The sequence below is a fragment of the Gossypium arboreum genome, chromosome 10, assembly GCF_025698485.1.
Source record: "Gossypium arboreum isolate Shixiya-1 chromosome 10, ASM2569848v2, whole genome shotgun sequence".
NCBI lineage: Eukaryota > Viridiplantae > Streptophyta > Magnoliopsida > Malvales > Malvaceae > Gossypium > Gossypium arboreum.
In genome coordinates, this window is record NC_069079.1 from 93,222,201 (window position 1) to 93,239,020 (window position 16,820).

A 16,820-nucleotide genomic window follows, 5' to 3' on the forward strand; every position below is an offset into this window, starting at 1 on the left:
TGGTTTGTAAGACAAGGATCCAAACACTCATTTGGTGAATTTTCTGGAGTTTTGTGACACTTTTAAGATCAATGGCATTTCTGACGATGCCACTCACCTTCGGTTGTTTCCTTTTCATTGAGGAACAAAGATAAACAGTGGTTGAACTCGTTACCACGAGGGTCAATCACTACTTGGGAGCAAATGACTGAAAAATTCTTACTTAAATATTTTTCGCTGGCTAAAAAGGCTAAATTAAGGAATGATATCTCTTCTTTTATGCAGATGGATCTAGAAACACTCTATGATGCATAGGAGAGATACAAGGATCTATTGAGAAGGTGCCCTCACCATGGGTTACCTTTATGGTTGCAGGTTCAAACGTTTTACAATGGTGTGAACCCCTCAACAAGGCAACTTATCAACGCTGCTGCTGGTGGGACTATCAATAACAAAAACACCTGAAGTGGGTTATGAATTTATTGAAGAGATGTCACTGAATAACTATCAGTGGTAAGTCATAAGAACAAAGCCGACAAAAGCAGCTGGTGTTTTCAACCTCGACGCAGTTACTATGCTATCTAACCAGGTAGAACTTTTAAATAAAAAGATTGACAGTTTATATGGTTCTACTCAGGTACATCCCACGATGAGGAGCAATTCAATTAGAGGAGGAGTACACACAGAATATCAGTCCTTCAACCCTAGCATCAAGGAGGAAGAAGTTCAATATATGGGTAACAATAATTCTAGACCTCAAAATAACCCATACAGTAATAATTATCATGCAGGTTGGAGAACCATCCCAATTTTTCATGGGGTAGTCAAGGAAATCAAAGGCCACAACATCCCCTAGGTTTTCAACAACCACCTTACCAGTAGGAAAAGAAGCCAAACCTTGAGGAGATGCTAACGAAATTTTTCTCAGTGTTAGAGACTCATTTTCAGAATACCAAAACAACACTTAAAAATCAACAAGCGTCGATCCAAGGGCTCAAAACTCAGATAAGCCAACTTGCCAAATTAATTTCTGAACGACCACAAGGTAGCCTGCTGAGTAACACTGAGTGTAACCCAAGGAAGCAGCTTAATGCGATTACCGCTCAAGATGAAGAAAGGTTAGTCGAACCTGAACCAGAACCAAGGCAAGGAATTGTAGCAAGTAAAAGTAAAGGTGAGGTGGACCACAATGAGCAAAAATCGAAAAGTAGATAGTACAAACCTTGTATGCCATACCCCAGTGCGACAAGGAAAGACCACACCAACGAACAATTTGGTAAATTCCTTAAACTATTAAAGAAATTACACATTAACTTACCATTTATTGAAGCTCTTTCGTAGATGCCAAACGCAGTTAAATTTTTAAAGGAACTTTTAGCAAATAAATAGAAGTTGGAAGAGGCATCGCATATAGAGTTGAACACAGTTTGGTCAGCTATTCTACAAAATAGGCTACCCAACAACTTGAAAGATCTAGGGAGTTTTATGATTCCTTGTTTGATTGGTAGTTTGAACGTGAATAATGCATTGGCTGATTTAGGGGCGAGCATTAATGTTATGCCTTATAAAATGTTTAAACAGCTAGGTCTTGGGAAACCCAAACAAACTAGGATGAGCATTCAATTGGCTGATAAAACCATTAGATTTCCTAGGGGTATCATTGAAGATGTGCTTGTTAAAATCGATAAATTTATATACCCGGTAGACTTTGTTGTTCTAGATATGGAAGAGGATAGTAACATACCTTTAATTTTAGGACGACCCTTTTTAGCAACTGCTAAAACCATTATTGATGTTGGTACAAGTAAACTCACACTTCGTGTAGGTGATGAAACGATCACTCTTCAAGCTCGTAATTTGAATAACACATCGAATATTGAAGGTGGTTGCATAAATCATGCTACTAATACTAGTCCTATGGTGCAACCTTCTTTGCAGGAAACACGTTCGAAGAGCATACATGAGCCATGTGCAAGTAACAACAAAGGACCCATCTATGACGAACGAAGACTTTAGGTCGATGAACTAGATGAATGGAAAACACCTGTCAAGGAGAAACTAAAAGCACATGAAAAACTGAAGTGACACCACAATGAACATAGGGATGAAACAAGGCAAATTAAAGTTCGGGACAAAGTATTGTTAGATGCAAATGACCCCCGAATTGCTACTTTAGAGCACAATACGGACAAAGCAACTCCATTCACGGTAATGAACATCTTTCCAGTATAGTCGAGATAACACATACTATATTTAGAACTTTTAAGGTAAATAATACCCGACTCAGACCTTATTTTGATAAAATTGATAGTAGACGTGAGGAGTTTCAACTATTTAATCCACCATAATCACATGAAAGAGAGGTAAGTTGAGCTTGGACTATAAATAAGCACTTCTCGGGAGGCAATCCAAGCACTAACAGTGTTAACTTCTTTAAATTTTGGTTTTTATTAACTGAGTCTGTAAATAAAGGTTTTCCAAAACCACACAGCCCGGCATACAGGCGTGTCGTAAGCCATGTGCATACCACGGGAGGCGACACGGCTGTTCGATATGGCCGTGTGAGAACAGAATAACTTTTTCCCCAACACGGAATTCGATAAATTGCCACGGCCGTGCGATGTGGCTGTGGGCAATTTTGTCAAAGCAACACCGGCGTGCGACACGCCAGTGGTTGAAACTGCCAAATTAACACAGGCGTGCGACAGGCCTATGCCCACCAGCCATGGTCGATACTGTCGAAATAACATGGGCATGCACATACATACACGGGCGTGGGAGAAGCGAACGAAGTAGGACACGGCCATGTGTACCAACACGCCCAAGGAACATGGGCATGGGCCAAATTTTAGATGCGCCTAAATTTGAAAATCATGAAACACATAGGCTAAAATAAGGGCACACGGGCGTGCCCGATCACCGTGTGCCCCAATATCTATATAAACCCCTCACTATTCATCATCCCCTTCCCCAAAACCTAACCCTAGCCATCAAAATCCTTTTCTCCACCACCGACCGGCCACCCCTAGCCCTCTTCTCTTCTCCCATTTTTTCTCCCCTCTCTCCTCTTCTCCCCTTGCTCAACCCACACGGCCCCACCACCTACGCCCGTGGCTGACCCCAATCGTACTCAACCTTCATGCCATCGCTCCTCCAACCACAGGTCCTCTTCCAACGGTTTTACCTTCTCTTTTACTTTCTTTTGATGCTTGCTAACATGATTTTTACCCTATTATTTTTCTACGAATTGTTTATCATCCTCATTCCTAGGATTTAGTTCACATACTTTGTATCATATTCTTACCATGCTTAGCTACTTTCATCTAGTTCAGTTTTAATTTAGTCATGCTATCACTTTGCCATTTGCCATAAAGTCTCTGTTAAGTTTGATTGCTTTTGGTTGAGTCTTGTTAGTGTTAGTAATTTTTGATTGCATTTGTTAGTTTAATTCATGGTTAATTCCTTTTTATCATTTTATTTTTATCTTTTTAAAACTATTTTTTATTTTATTTTATTTTATTTTCATCCTTAGGTTTTATATTTTATATTGAACAATTTATATTTTCGGCCATTTTTTTACGAGTAATCATGCTACTTTATGTTTCCTAAAGAATTATTGATTTTATCGCAGTTATAAAGAGCTCCAAAGCTCACTATTACTTAGGAATTTGCAACTCCACTGGAAAAGGTTCTCCACGACTGCCATGTCCTGCTCAACCACAACCATAGCTATCACCAAATATAATATTCTCTTGGCGCAGGACCTATGGACTAACGAACCTCTACCACCACCGGAGTATCCTCCTCTAATCTCACACTTGCCTTAGCCGACCACTCTCTATGAATACGATTCAAGAATTCCATTTAACATTCAGGAAGTTTCACTTCTCTCCCTATCTTATGATCTTATATCTATATTTTTCAGTAAATCTATCTTTGTACATTGAGGACAATGTACATCGTAAGTAGGGGGTTATTCATATCATTATTAGAAAAATCCCTGAATTTTGTCTTGTTCTCAAATAATCTTCTCATATCATTATTAGAATGATTTTTGATTAATTTTTTATTTTTATTGATTTGTCTTGAATTAAAACATAGGCATTTATGCATTGATTGTTTAAACTTTAAGGAATTAAAGAATCAAGCATGATAAGTTGATTTTTGAGAATTAAAAATTTTTAGGTTGTTTCCTCAAGTTTAGGTATTATCTTGAGTTGAAATTCACAGGTTTAACATCAAAAAGCCATAATTTTTGTGAGATCTTGAGCCTTTAGAGCATCTATTATTTCTTTCATGCTCACTTTTGTTATTGCTATGAGTGCGTCAATATTGATTTGTTATTCTAGAACTTGCTTGATTATGCATGTCAAGACCACACCTTTGATTTGATATGTTGAGATGATAAAGGCACCTAGGTTTAACCCACTCACTCTGTAAAAGCCTACCTCTATAATTAACCCTTGATGAACCCTTTTGAGCCTAACAAGCCATTAATTGATTTACCCTTAATATTAACCCATAACTCATTATTGTTGAAATCCCCTCAATTAATTTAATCCCTATTTTTGTCGAGATTCGATGTGAATAAATTGCTTAGCTATTTTTTTATTTTTTAGCAAAGTTCTATAATATTTGACTTGTTCTTAAAAAAAATTTACGTAATGCTTAGATTAAAACGATGTTATCCATGAAGAAAAGCTCAATTAGGAATGTAAATTGTCAATTGTAGTATTTTTCTAGTTAGGTAATTTTTCAATTCAATCTCAATTCTAACCTTTTCTTTTAGCTTGTGACCACACTCATTAACCAAAGCCACATTACAGCTGTTTAAAGACCTTTTGATTGATGTATCATTTCAATATACAGTGGTAGAGATTTGATTTTCATGCAAGCTCATGGTAAAAACTTTTCATATTGACTGTTGAGTGCTAAATTTCTTGTCCTTAAACACCTCGAGTGATTTGAGTGAATATTTAGTGAGGATGTCAAATTATGTGATATTTTGAATCAAGGGTAATTACTTAGATGAGGGGAAACACTTATATCTTCCTGATAAAATGCTCAACTTGGAATGTTTGAAATTTTGATGTCCTTCGAGTTGAACTTTCAATGTATGATTACTTATGGATTATTTTGAGATACTATTGATGAGAATTATAAGTTGAGAAGAATTTATTTTGATTGTGAGTTGAGGATTTTGCTTGAGGACAAGCAAATGCTTCAGTGTGGGGGTATTTGATAAACCGTAATTTATACATATTTTTATCCCATGCTAAGCACATTTATGGATGATTTCTCCTTAGATTTGGTGAATTTGATGCTCCTAATCCTTTAATTTCATGTTTTATACTTAGGTGAGCATAGGAGAATAAAAAGAGTGAGAAACTGGCCAAAAAAGGAGAAAATGGGTCGACGTGGGAAATCAACATGGCCTGGACTTCCTCACACGGGTAGTTCATAGTCCATGTCTATTTCACAGATTGAAACACAGCTTAAGCCATCTCACACGGGCGTGTCACACGAGCATGTCCCTATCGAGCCCAAATCTAGTCCTATTCGAAAAAGGCCACTCTTGAGGGTTTTGAAGGATTCTAAAGCCTATATAAACACCTTATGAGGTACCTAGAAGACACACGGAGTAGGAGGCAAGGAATTACTTGAAGAAAGCCGATTGATCCATCTCAGAAGCCGGATTTACCTTCAAGACTGAAGATCTACCTTCAATTCCCTTCAAGAGTTCTTAGGTTTTCTGTATCTTTTGTTATCACTATTCTTTTGAGATGTTTTCTTTCATAAATATGAACGAAACCCCTTAAATACCTAAGGGGAATGAAACCTAAGACGGATCTTGTTATTTTATCTGAATTATATGATAAATATTTGATTTGTTCTTAATTGTGTGTTCTTAATTCTTACTTTGATATTCCAGGATATTAATTTAAGATTTGATGTGCTTATTCAGAGGACAAAAAGTCCCTGTCTAAGAGTAGATCTAACATAATTAAGCGGAGTTGATTGCTACTCTAGAGATACGGTGTCATAATTTTACCGTATTAGGGTGAAACATGATAAGGGAATCCATAAATTGAGTTAATGCAACACTAGGGGTTTTAATTAGAAAGAGATTTCAATTAATCAACCTAGGGTTAGATGTTGCTAGTCTCGAGAGAGATAATAATATAAATTAGGGATTTCTACAGATCAAGTCAAATGAATAAATCGTCTAATTCAGAGTCAATAACAAGTGAAGTCTAGGTGGATTTTTCCTTAGGTATTGTCCAAATCATTCAGTTTTCCCAAAAGTTATTTCCCCAATTCACTTTCTATGCATTCTTAGTTTAGTAATTAGTTTAGATAAAACAAATCCCTTTATTTTTAGGCTAGATAATAAAAAAGAAAGTTAATACTAGTACTTTTAGTTCCTTTGAGTTCGACATTCTGGTCTTGCCATAAGCTATACTACTATTCGATAGGTGCGCTTGCCTTTGTCGTGATAATAGTTAGTTTTCAAGAACGGTCATTCATAAATTATAAAACTTATCACGATTTACATCAATCAACTAGTGAAGTTGGTGCCTCCCTAGCCTCAACATTAGGCATGGGGCCCGATGCCGAAGACCTAGCCCTAGCACTTCCACGGTCCCCTACCACAGCCTCTTGTACCCCTTTCGCGAGTACCCTTTGTGCTCATATCAATTCGCGTATTTTTGGTTTAGAAGTTTTATGTATCAATTAGTAATTTTAGTAATTATTAATAGATGTCTTATGAACAACAGTAATCAGTGTTGGTTTTCGCAGATCGAGGTCTCACTACAGTTTTCAGTTTCCTACAGTTTCAGTTTACTCTAACCAGAGTATCACAGTATAGTCTCTCATCTAAAGTAATCTCAGTATTGTATTTCAATTTGATCAATCATCAGTTATCAAGAAACTTACAGATTTGACACTGGAGACTCAGTGTGCCATACTTGTGAATCCTCCAAAATATTTCAAGAATAGTTTTCTAAAAATTTCAAACATTTTCAAAACCCATTCCCCAGCCGAGTTTTGCAACCTAGCTTTGATACCACTAAATGTAACACCCCGAACCCAGCCCAAATGTTATGGCCGAATCCGGTGTGTCACATCGAAGTGTCTTTGCGAAAACTTTAGTGAGTCAAGTTCTTTGCTATTACCAAATCATCTTGTCAAAACATTTTATCGGATTAATTGCTTTTGATGTGCTAATTTGTTTAAGATTTGTGAAAGCTTTTAAAACCTTGAAGTTGAAACACATATTTTGAAAAATATTATTATTTTGGAAACACGACTTTTTAAAACTAGCAGTTTTAAATAAATAAATAAAAGCCCAATTAAAATTTATATCCCATAAATGGCCTTATTACAAAAACATAAATCCAAAACGAAACTTTAAGTATAAATAAAACCAAATGTAAAATTAATCCAGTCGTGTCGCCACCTCCGAGTCCCTGGCAGCACCAAATCGCTTATAGCTGGGGATTACCTGCACAGTTGAAAAGAAAGAGTGAGTTTACGAAAACTCAGTATGCACCCCCTATCAGTCAATCGGTATACAGTATACAGTAACAGACTGGGCCTGAGCCCTATTCAGAAGTAGTACAAAATTGGCCTTAGCCCAATATATTAACAAAACAGTACAGTAATGCAACCCAACCCAATCCAGCCAACACCATACCACCAACACACCATGTGAAGACAAAGTCGACCCACCCAGCCAATACACCAATATCGTAACAAAGCTGCCAATAATAATATCACAAGCAAAGTCGCCAAGAATGATAATACGGATGAGTCGCCGAAGATCGTTATATGTGGCAAAGCCATCAATAACAGTACGCTTCCTTCTTAACAGAATCCCAACCCCATGCAGAATGTCATGTCATAAATCATACGTGTATGCATAATGTCATGTACAGTACAGTCATATACATCTTAGACACATTAGTCATTATATCACTAGGGGTTTAGCGGCCATAACTGTGTAGATGGGCCCGAGACCCATTATTCGGCCCAAGTGGGCCCACACGCTCAAGTGGCCCATTTAGCCCAGGTTTAGCCATGGTTATGCGAACTACACAGCCAAGCCCAGTATTTGCCGCATATCGTGGATTTCATCCGTGTGGAGCCCAAGAGTCCATTTGGCCCACACAACCCATTTCGGCCCAACATGGCCCAAAATAGCCTAAGCCCATAAGAATGCCCATGGTGGCCTCTACAGTCTTACGCCCATGATTCGTGAGCTTGGTTTACCACATGAGCGATCGCACGCTCGTGTGGCCTCAAATGCCATATCTTCGGCTTTTCAACTTTTCAGCTTTTGCCGTTTTACAGTTGAAAGGGGATGTGATTACACACCTGGTTGTGAATACTTACAAAAAGCCTTCGAACACGAACCTACATTAAAAAAGAAATTCTATTAAACATTTGGCATTAGGGTCAACACCCTCTTACTAACACTTAGTCCCAAAAAGAACAACAACAACACTTGCCTTAATCCACGAATTAAGTTTAACCCGTCAATAATGTTAATCGAAGGTTGGCCACACCCTCTTTTGCTAAAAAGAAGCATTATCCAGGGAACCCATTAACAACAATTGCATAATCCAATGATTTGAATCGAAACCTATTGCCTAAATAACACTCAAAACCAAAGATAGGGCATTCGTCCAACACTCTACATGTTAGCCTACATACTTACCTTAAATTGAGTGATAAGAAAATAGTTTCGACGGCTAAATATCACCAAAACTCATTCACTTCTCGAGTAAACTTCTGAGAATCAAAAGAATAGCACACCTAAAAGAAGAGGACAAGAATCAGCTATAAGAGAACAAGAGAAGGGAGGAGCATTCGGCTTAAAGCAGAGCTAACCAGAAAAAGATTAGAGAAAAATATAAGTAAGAGTTGACTGTACCTACCACAGTCGTCAAACCGAAACAAGATGAAGAGATGAGGTGGAGAGAATCAGTCATGAATCAATGACACCAACCGAAATAGATGAAAAAGAGGAGAAAAAAGGACAGTGAGCAACCAGTTCACCAACAAAAAGGGAGCAAAGAGAGAAAAAGGAAAAGAAACACAGAGAAGAGAGAAAAGAGAGGTTCGGCTAGGAGAGAAAACCGAATGACAAAAACCACAAACTCGAAAGGTACAAAGAAGCACTCAGCTTACCAGCAATTGACCAAACTACGATTTACATTTTTATAAACCAAAAATATTCGGCCAGAGAGAAAAATGCAAAAGAAAAGTGCCAAAATAAGAAACCGAAACAAGGAATACTCCCCCAAAAGAGTTACAGTCAAAATTCTGAGTAGCTAGAAACCCAATTCGGCACTACCACATCCACACCTTCAAGCACCTTGATTTTCTCTGATTCTCTCCACAAAATACTCCAACATCCCATTCAAACTCCATTCAAACTTTCATGACCAATTCAACCTCAAAGTCTCAATCCAACTCCACTACCTACTCAGCTCAATAGCAAAATAATTACTCCATTGTGCAACCCAGGACTCAAACTCAAGTCCCCCAGCAAAAGCAACACTCCAACTTGCCACTAGACCACACGCTCTCTTTGTGTCATAAAACAAGCACTATTATTTGTAAGGCCTATATGACAGTGTCCACATTCATTTAAGAGCAATACTGAAACTTAACAGCTAAGACTTAAAGCCAGGCTTCTCATACACTCCCAAACCCACTCAAATCACTAAGCCAGTAAAGCAAACATGTAATTTTTTCAAATAATACAAAATTAAAAACTCTAAATTTTTGAGGCATTACAACTCTACCCCCTTAAAGAAATTTTGACCTTGAAATTTACCTGATCAGAATAGATGAGTGTAACACCCCGTACCCGAGACCATCGCCGGGGTCGGACACGAGGGGTTAACAGACTTCGTTCACTTAATTTCACCATTCATAAAAAAAAATTCCAGACAGCTGGCTAACTGTGTCACTGTCACCTTAAAAATCATATCTTGAGTTATACAACTAGAAAATCAGTTTCGTGATTTTTCCCTGAAACTAGACTCATATATCCATCTACAAATTTTTTTCTAGAATTTTTGGTTGGGCCAATTAGTACAGTTTATTAGTTAAATTCTCCCCTGTTCCAGGGTGCGACTACACTGACCTTCCTGCATTACGACCTGGATATCTCCCTGTACAGGACTTCAATACTGATGCCATTTATTTCTATAGAAACTAGACTCAAAAATGAATCTATACATATATGGAATGACTTCTAAATGTCTTGGGTTAATTTATAATGAATTTTCAAAGTCGGAATAGGGGATCTAGAAACCATTCTGGCCCTGTTTCACGAAAACCCAAATATCTCTTAACATACAACTCATATGACCGTTTCGTTTCTTCCATATGAAAATAGATTCATCAAGGTTCATTTAGATAATTTATTAACTATTTAATTCCATTCCTACTATTTTTAGTGATTTTTCACATCCACATCGCTGCTGCTGTCAGCATCTGCCTTTAAGGTAGACTTTACCTATTTCATAGTTTCCATGATTCAATTAGCCCTTTTTGCATACATAGCACAAGGTATAATCATGATTAACCATTCCAATCGATAATCGTTTCCAACATTTCCATACCTCTTAGTGATCAACATACAAACGATTATAGTGCTATGCTAAAAACGTATATAAGCCATTTTCGCATGGCTATCCAAAGTTTTACATACCAAAGTTCAAACAAACATAATAGCTTATACATGCCGAAATGTTCTCTTAGACCATCTAAGAAGAAGATACCAAAAAGTTGCTAGTCGGTGTGATGACTTCGATGACGGTCCCGAATGCGCAAAAAGTTGAGTCCAAGAAACCTAAAATGGGTGACAAGCAAACACCGAGTGAGTATATAACTCAGTAAGTCATAAGCAATGCACTACCATCCATTAATAACATTATCACAAAAGGAAACAAAATGGAATGAGGCTAATTACTCCATCCAAACCGAACTATACCATAGTTCCTTAGACCTTTCGATTCAATCTCATACCAAGTTACACATTCACATTCCATATACTAATCAATAGGATATTTGAGGCATTTTTATACATCATTTTGTTTTCGTTACAATCATACAACTACATGACCTTTCACTTATTCCACGATAATTCTTATGTACGTGACTTCAATTAAGATTGTCACATAGGTTCAAAACTTACCAAGCTCAACTCCAAATATAAACATAGCGCCTATTAGCCATGAACTCAAGGTACTCACCCGATCCGCTGTCCGTGATCAACTCAATAATGTCGCACATTCAGTGTCAATAGTGATTCAAAAGCATATAGTGAGTCCGCACACTTAGTGCTATATAATCAACTAGCACACTTAGTGCTATATAATCAAACTCGCACACTTAGTGCTGTACAAATTTTAAACCGCACACTTAGTGCCAATCTCATGATCATAAATGTTTTATACCCGCACACTTAGTGCCGAAATCAACAACTCAATACATCTCACCTCTTTTCTTTTCGTTCAATACTTTCATCACCACATACATACATGTATATAAATTTATCATTCCTTTCGGCATAATTACATAGACATTATGTCTATTTAAATCAATACAAAATATATGCTTAGTGACTTACCTTGTGTTGGGTAAAATAGTTCCAAGTCGGCTACTCGATGACCTTCGTCTTTCCCTTGCTTGATTCTCCTCCTTTAACTCCTTGAGCTTAATCAATAAATCAACTAGTTTAACCATCTTGCTAAACATTCATAATTCAATTACACATGCATATATATGTTTGTATATTCGGCAATCATCCTCACTAATTACCCATTTAGTCGATTATACACATAATTAAAGGTAACATCACGAACGGGCATACCTATGTATATTTATATATATATATATATATACTTCCAAATGGGCATCACAATTAGATTTAACACCACCCTCATACTCAATTAGATGGCCGAATGTATGTATATATATACAATGTCAACTATAACATCTTTTAAACACCTAATTTCATCTCATGAACACTTAATCAAATTTTCCTAATCTAGCATATATTTTCACATTTATTTGTAACATCATGTAAATTCACATATAACTACATTTCTTAAGTTCTACATCTTAATGCCCATTATAGCCACTCCCATGGTCTAAATCTAACAATCGGCAACACCTACCTTTTCACTATGTTAGCCGAATACTCATTCTCTTCTTAGTCCTAAATTCGGCACTTCCAACAAATTAGCTTAACAATTCCAACTTTCATGCTAACATCCCAAGCAACTTAACACATCCATATAACTAGCATGCTAATAGCATCAAGGTATCAACCAAAATTTTTAGGCTCCTTAGCCAAATTCTAACTCTCCATCAACCCCAAATCCAACCATGAAATAGATAGAATTTAGACTCATCACCCAAAGGTTGTATATACTTCCAAAGATACCCTTGAACATACCTTAATCTAAAGGACCACCTTGGCGAATCTTCCTTCTTCCCTTCCTCTAGTTATGGCAATTGCAAAGAAAGAAAACATGAACACTCCTTCTTCTTCTCAAGTCACGGCAATGGAGAAGAGAGATGAGCATTTTTTCTTTTTCCTTCTTTACTAACATTATTTTATTTCCAATAACCCAATTTCTTATTATAATATCTAATTAAACATATGTATTGCCCATCAACATTCCATCTTGGCCGGCCACTATAAAGAAATTGGGCAACTTGACATGCAAGTCCACCTTTGTGTTAACATGCACTAATAAGCCATTTAAAATTAGCCTATCATATTTCACTATGTCTCATATTGATCCCTATTTAATAATTTCTCATGCAATTGGCAAAATTAGAGAATGAAACTTCCACATACTCATGTACACACATAATAAGCATAGAATATAGCAATTAATTATTTTTATGACTCGGTTTGGTGGTTCCGAAACCACTTCCCGACTAGGGTCACACTAGGGCTGTCACAATGAGGGTACTGTTGTTACAATAACTTTACCATTCACCAACAAGCTCATAACATACAATTGGGCATAAAGCAAAAACTTACTCATCAATATCTGGTACATATCATATATCATAAAATAGGCTCATATTCTATATATATACCAAACAGGTACCTGTACCACTCACAACACTATTATACTTTCCTTGTTTACTTGAAATCATAACTTTCACTGTTGAACCATTTGGAACACCATTTGATACTCATTAAGCCTCAAACATGGGGTAAGGTGTCGATGCCACATCCCAGACATGGTCTTACACAAGCTCTAGCATATTTGTGTCGATGCCGTGTCCCAGACATGGTCTTACACTGACACATCTCGCAGTCGATGCATGTCCCAGACATGTCTTACACTGACTTACGTCTCAAGGCTGATGCATGTCCTAGACATGTCTTACACTAGCACTCATCTCAATGCCAATGCCATATCTCAAACATGGTCTTATACTGGCTCTCATAATGTGGCTGATGCATGTCCCAGACTTGTCTTACACTAGCTCACAATAACCCATATGTTATGTCATGAATATCTAATTTATTGAACGAGAGCTCTACTATCTTTATTACCATCATGTTTTCTCAATTTCACAATCAAGTAATTCATGCTATATTAAATTCAAGTTTAATTCAACACATACATTAACATTGTAGTTGTATTATTTACATACAACTTACCTCGGATTACAAAATGTGGTGACTAGTCGATTTAGTCAATTTGCTTGGCTTTCCCTCGGTCTATATTTGGATTCTATATTTCTTGATCTATAATAAAAAATGCACTTATTTAGTCACTTTATCAATCTAGGCACTCTACAATTCATAATTGGGAAAAATGACCAATTTGCCCTTAGACTTTTGCAAAATGATCATTTTACCCCTAAGCCCAAAAATCCATTTTTATTGAATTTCTTCACACCTTAAGCCTAGCCGAACCCTTTCTACTCTTATAGAAACTCCAAATTCCCACTATTTCACACACTTATCATCTATTTTACAACTTATCCAAAAAAATCCTTTTAGGTGTTTTCATGCTAACACCTTTCATAAAAGTTGTTTATAAGACACCCAAGACTCATTTTCTTCCATAAAAACTCAGCAAACATTACAAATCATTTCAGGGTAAAACCCTAACTCTTAATTATTTTGCAAAATAGTACCCTTATTTGAAAGCTTAATCTTCAAAGGTCTCAAAAATGCAAAAATTATCAACAAAAGGTATGGAAATCACTTAGTTGTGAGTCAACTAAGTAGATGAAATTTTAAGCTCCCAAAGCCCTATTTTTTCTGGGAAAATTAGTGAAGAGGGAGAGGTGAAAGAGATGATATCATCCTTTGATTATTTTATTTCTACTTTAGTCAAAAAGTCAAAAATCAATTACCTAACCTTGAAAATTTTCAATTCATTGTCTCCTATGGGCGGACGCCCTATTTCTAAGGGTCTAATTGCCCTTTAAAGGCCCCCAATATTTATTCCCTAGCTATATGACACCTTTAGCTATCAATTCAGGACTTTTTCACTTTATGCGATTTAGTCTTTTTTTGCAATCGGGCCCACAAACGTCAAAATTACAACACCAAATTTTCATGCACTATTAAAAACATGCTATAACATCAAAATAATAATGGAATAATTTATTCAACTTTGGATTTGTGGTCCCGAGACCACTATTCTAACTAGCTCTAAATTTGAGCTGTTACAATTTTCCCCCTTAGGGATTTTTTATCCCCGAAAATCTTACCGGCAAATAAGTTCAGGTACTGATCTCTCATAGTCTCCTCGGGTTCCCATGTGGCTTCCTTGACTCTATGTCTATGCCATAAAACTTTCACGAGTGCAATATTCCTATTTCTTAACTATTTGACTTCCTGAGCCAATATCTTGACCGGCTCTTCACCATAAGTCATGTCCGAAAGAATCTCAACCTCTGTTGGCATAATCACATGTGAAGGGTCTGATCTATATCGGCGTAGCAGGGACACATGAAATATGTCATGAATCTTTTCCAATTCTAGTGGAAAAGCCAATCAGATAGGCAATCGGTCCTACTCTCTCGGTAATCTCATTAGGTCCTATGAAATGAGGACTCAACTTGCCTCTTTTACCAAATCTGAGAACTTTCCTCCACAGGGATACTTTCAAAAACACTCGATCACCCACTTGAAATTTTATCTCTTTACGTTTTAAATCTACATAGGATTTCTGTCTATCCGAGGCGACCTTTAAACAATCACAAATCACTTTAACTTTCTCTTTAGTCTCTTTTATTAAATTTACCCCTTGAATTTGACTCTCTCTGAGCTCAGTCCAATATAAGGGCGTTCAACACTTTCGCCCATACAAAGCCTCATAAGGCACCATCTTCAAACTTGACTGATAACTATTATTGTAGGCGAATTCAATCAATGGTAAGTACCTTTCCCAACTACCTTGAAATTTGAGAACACAACACCGCAACATGTCTTCTAAAATTTGAATCGCTTGTTTCGACTGGCCGTCGGTTTGCGGGTAAAATGTCATGCTAAAACTCAACTTTGTTCCCAATGCCTCTTGTAACTTTTTTCCAAAACCTCGAGGTAAATATCGGGTCCCTATCTAAAATAATCGACAAGGGTACCCTGTGTAATCTCACATCTCAGAAATGTACAATTCAACCAATCTATCAAAGGAGTAGTCAGTACACACTGGTATAAAATGTGCCGACTTTGTTAGCCTATCCACAACACTCCAAACAGCATCCTTTTCCTTCGGGGTTACCAGCAAACCTGTCACAAAATCCATAGTGATCTGATTCCGCTTCTACTCGAGGACCATTATGGGTTGAAGTAGACTCGAAGGTACTTGGTGTTCATCTTTCACTTGCTGACACACAAGGCACTTGGAAATGAACTCTGAAATATCTTTTTTCATCCCCGACCACCAATACATTTTATTTAGGTCGTTGTACATTTTTACACTCCTCGGATGGACGGATAGGCAACCACTATGTGTCTTTTGCAGAATCTTTTGAATAAGCTCATTGTCCTTGGGTACACAAACTCTATCTTTGAACATTAAACATCTGTCAACACCAATACAAAACTCCGATTCATTTTCCATCTCACACTAAGCCATCTTAGCTTGCAACTCCTTATCACCTTCCTGAGCTTCACGGATCTCTTGTAGAAATGTCAGTCTAGCTTTCAACTCTGCTAGGACTGAACCATCACTAGAAAAAAACAACTGAGTATTCATGGCTCTTAAAGTGAATAATGACTTTCTACTCAAAGCGTCAGTGACTACATTCGCCTTTCCCAGATGGTAGTCGATAATCCACTCATAATCCTTTATTAGCTCTAACCATCGTTGTTGTTGAAAATTTAACTTCTTCTGAGTCATCAAATACTTGAGACTTTTATGATCAGTAAATACTCAGCATTTCTTGCTATACAGATGGTGTCTCCAAATTTCTAACACGAACACGATGGCAGCCAACTCTAAATCGTGTGTCGGGTAGTTTTTCTCATTAGGCTTCAACTGTCTCGAAGCATAAGCTACGACCTTGCTTCTTTCATAAGTACACATTGCAAACCATTCAAAGAGGCGTTGCTATATATCACAAATTCCTTACCCGACTCTGGTTGCACTAACATTGGTGCTTTGGTCAACAAAGCCTTTAATTTCTCAAAACTCTATTGGCACTTTTTTGTCCATTCAAACTGAATATATTTTTGTAGCAACCTTGTAATCAGAATAGCTATCATGGAGAACCCATTTACAAATCGTCTATAGTATCTAGCCAAACCCAAAAAGCTTCAGACCTCTTTC

The 16,820-nt window shown here is 37.0% G+C and overlaps 1 non-coding gene across 1 annotated transcript; it reads right to left on the minus strand.

The window, feature by feature from the left end:
* Window positions 1-231: 231 nt before the first annotated feature.
* LOC128282969 (small nucleolar RNA R71) lies at window positions 232-338 on the minus strand. Its single transcript, XR_008273316.1, has one exon. It is a non-coding gene; the product is annotated as a small nucleolar RNA R71 (small nucleolar RNA).
* Window positions 339-16,820: the final 16,482 nt, after the last annotated feature.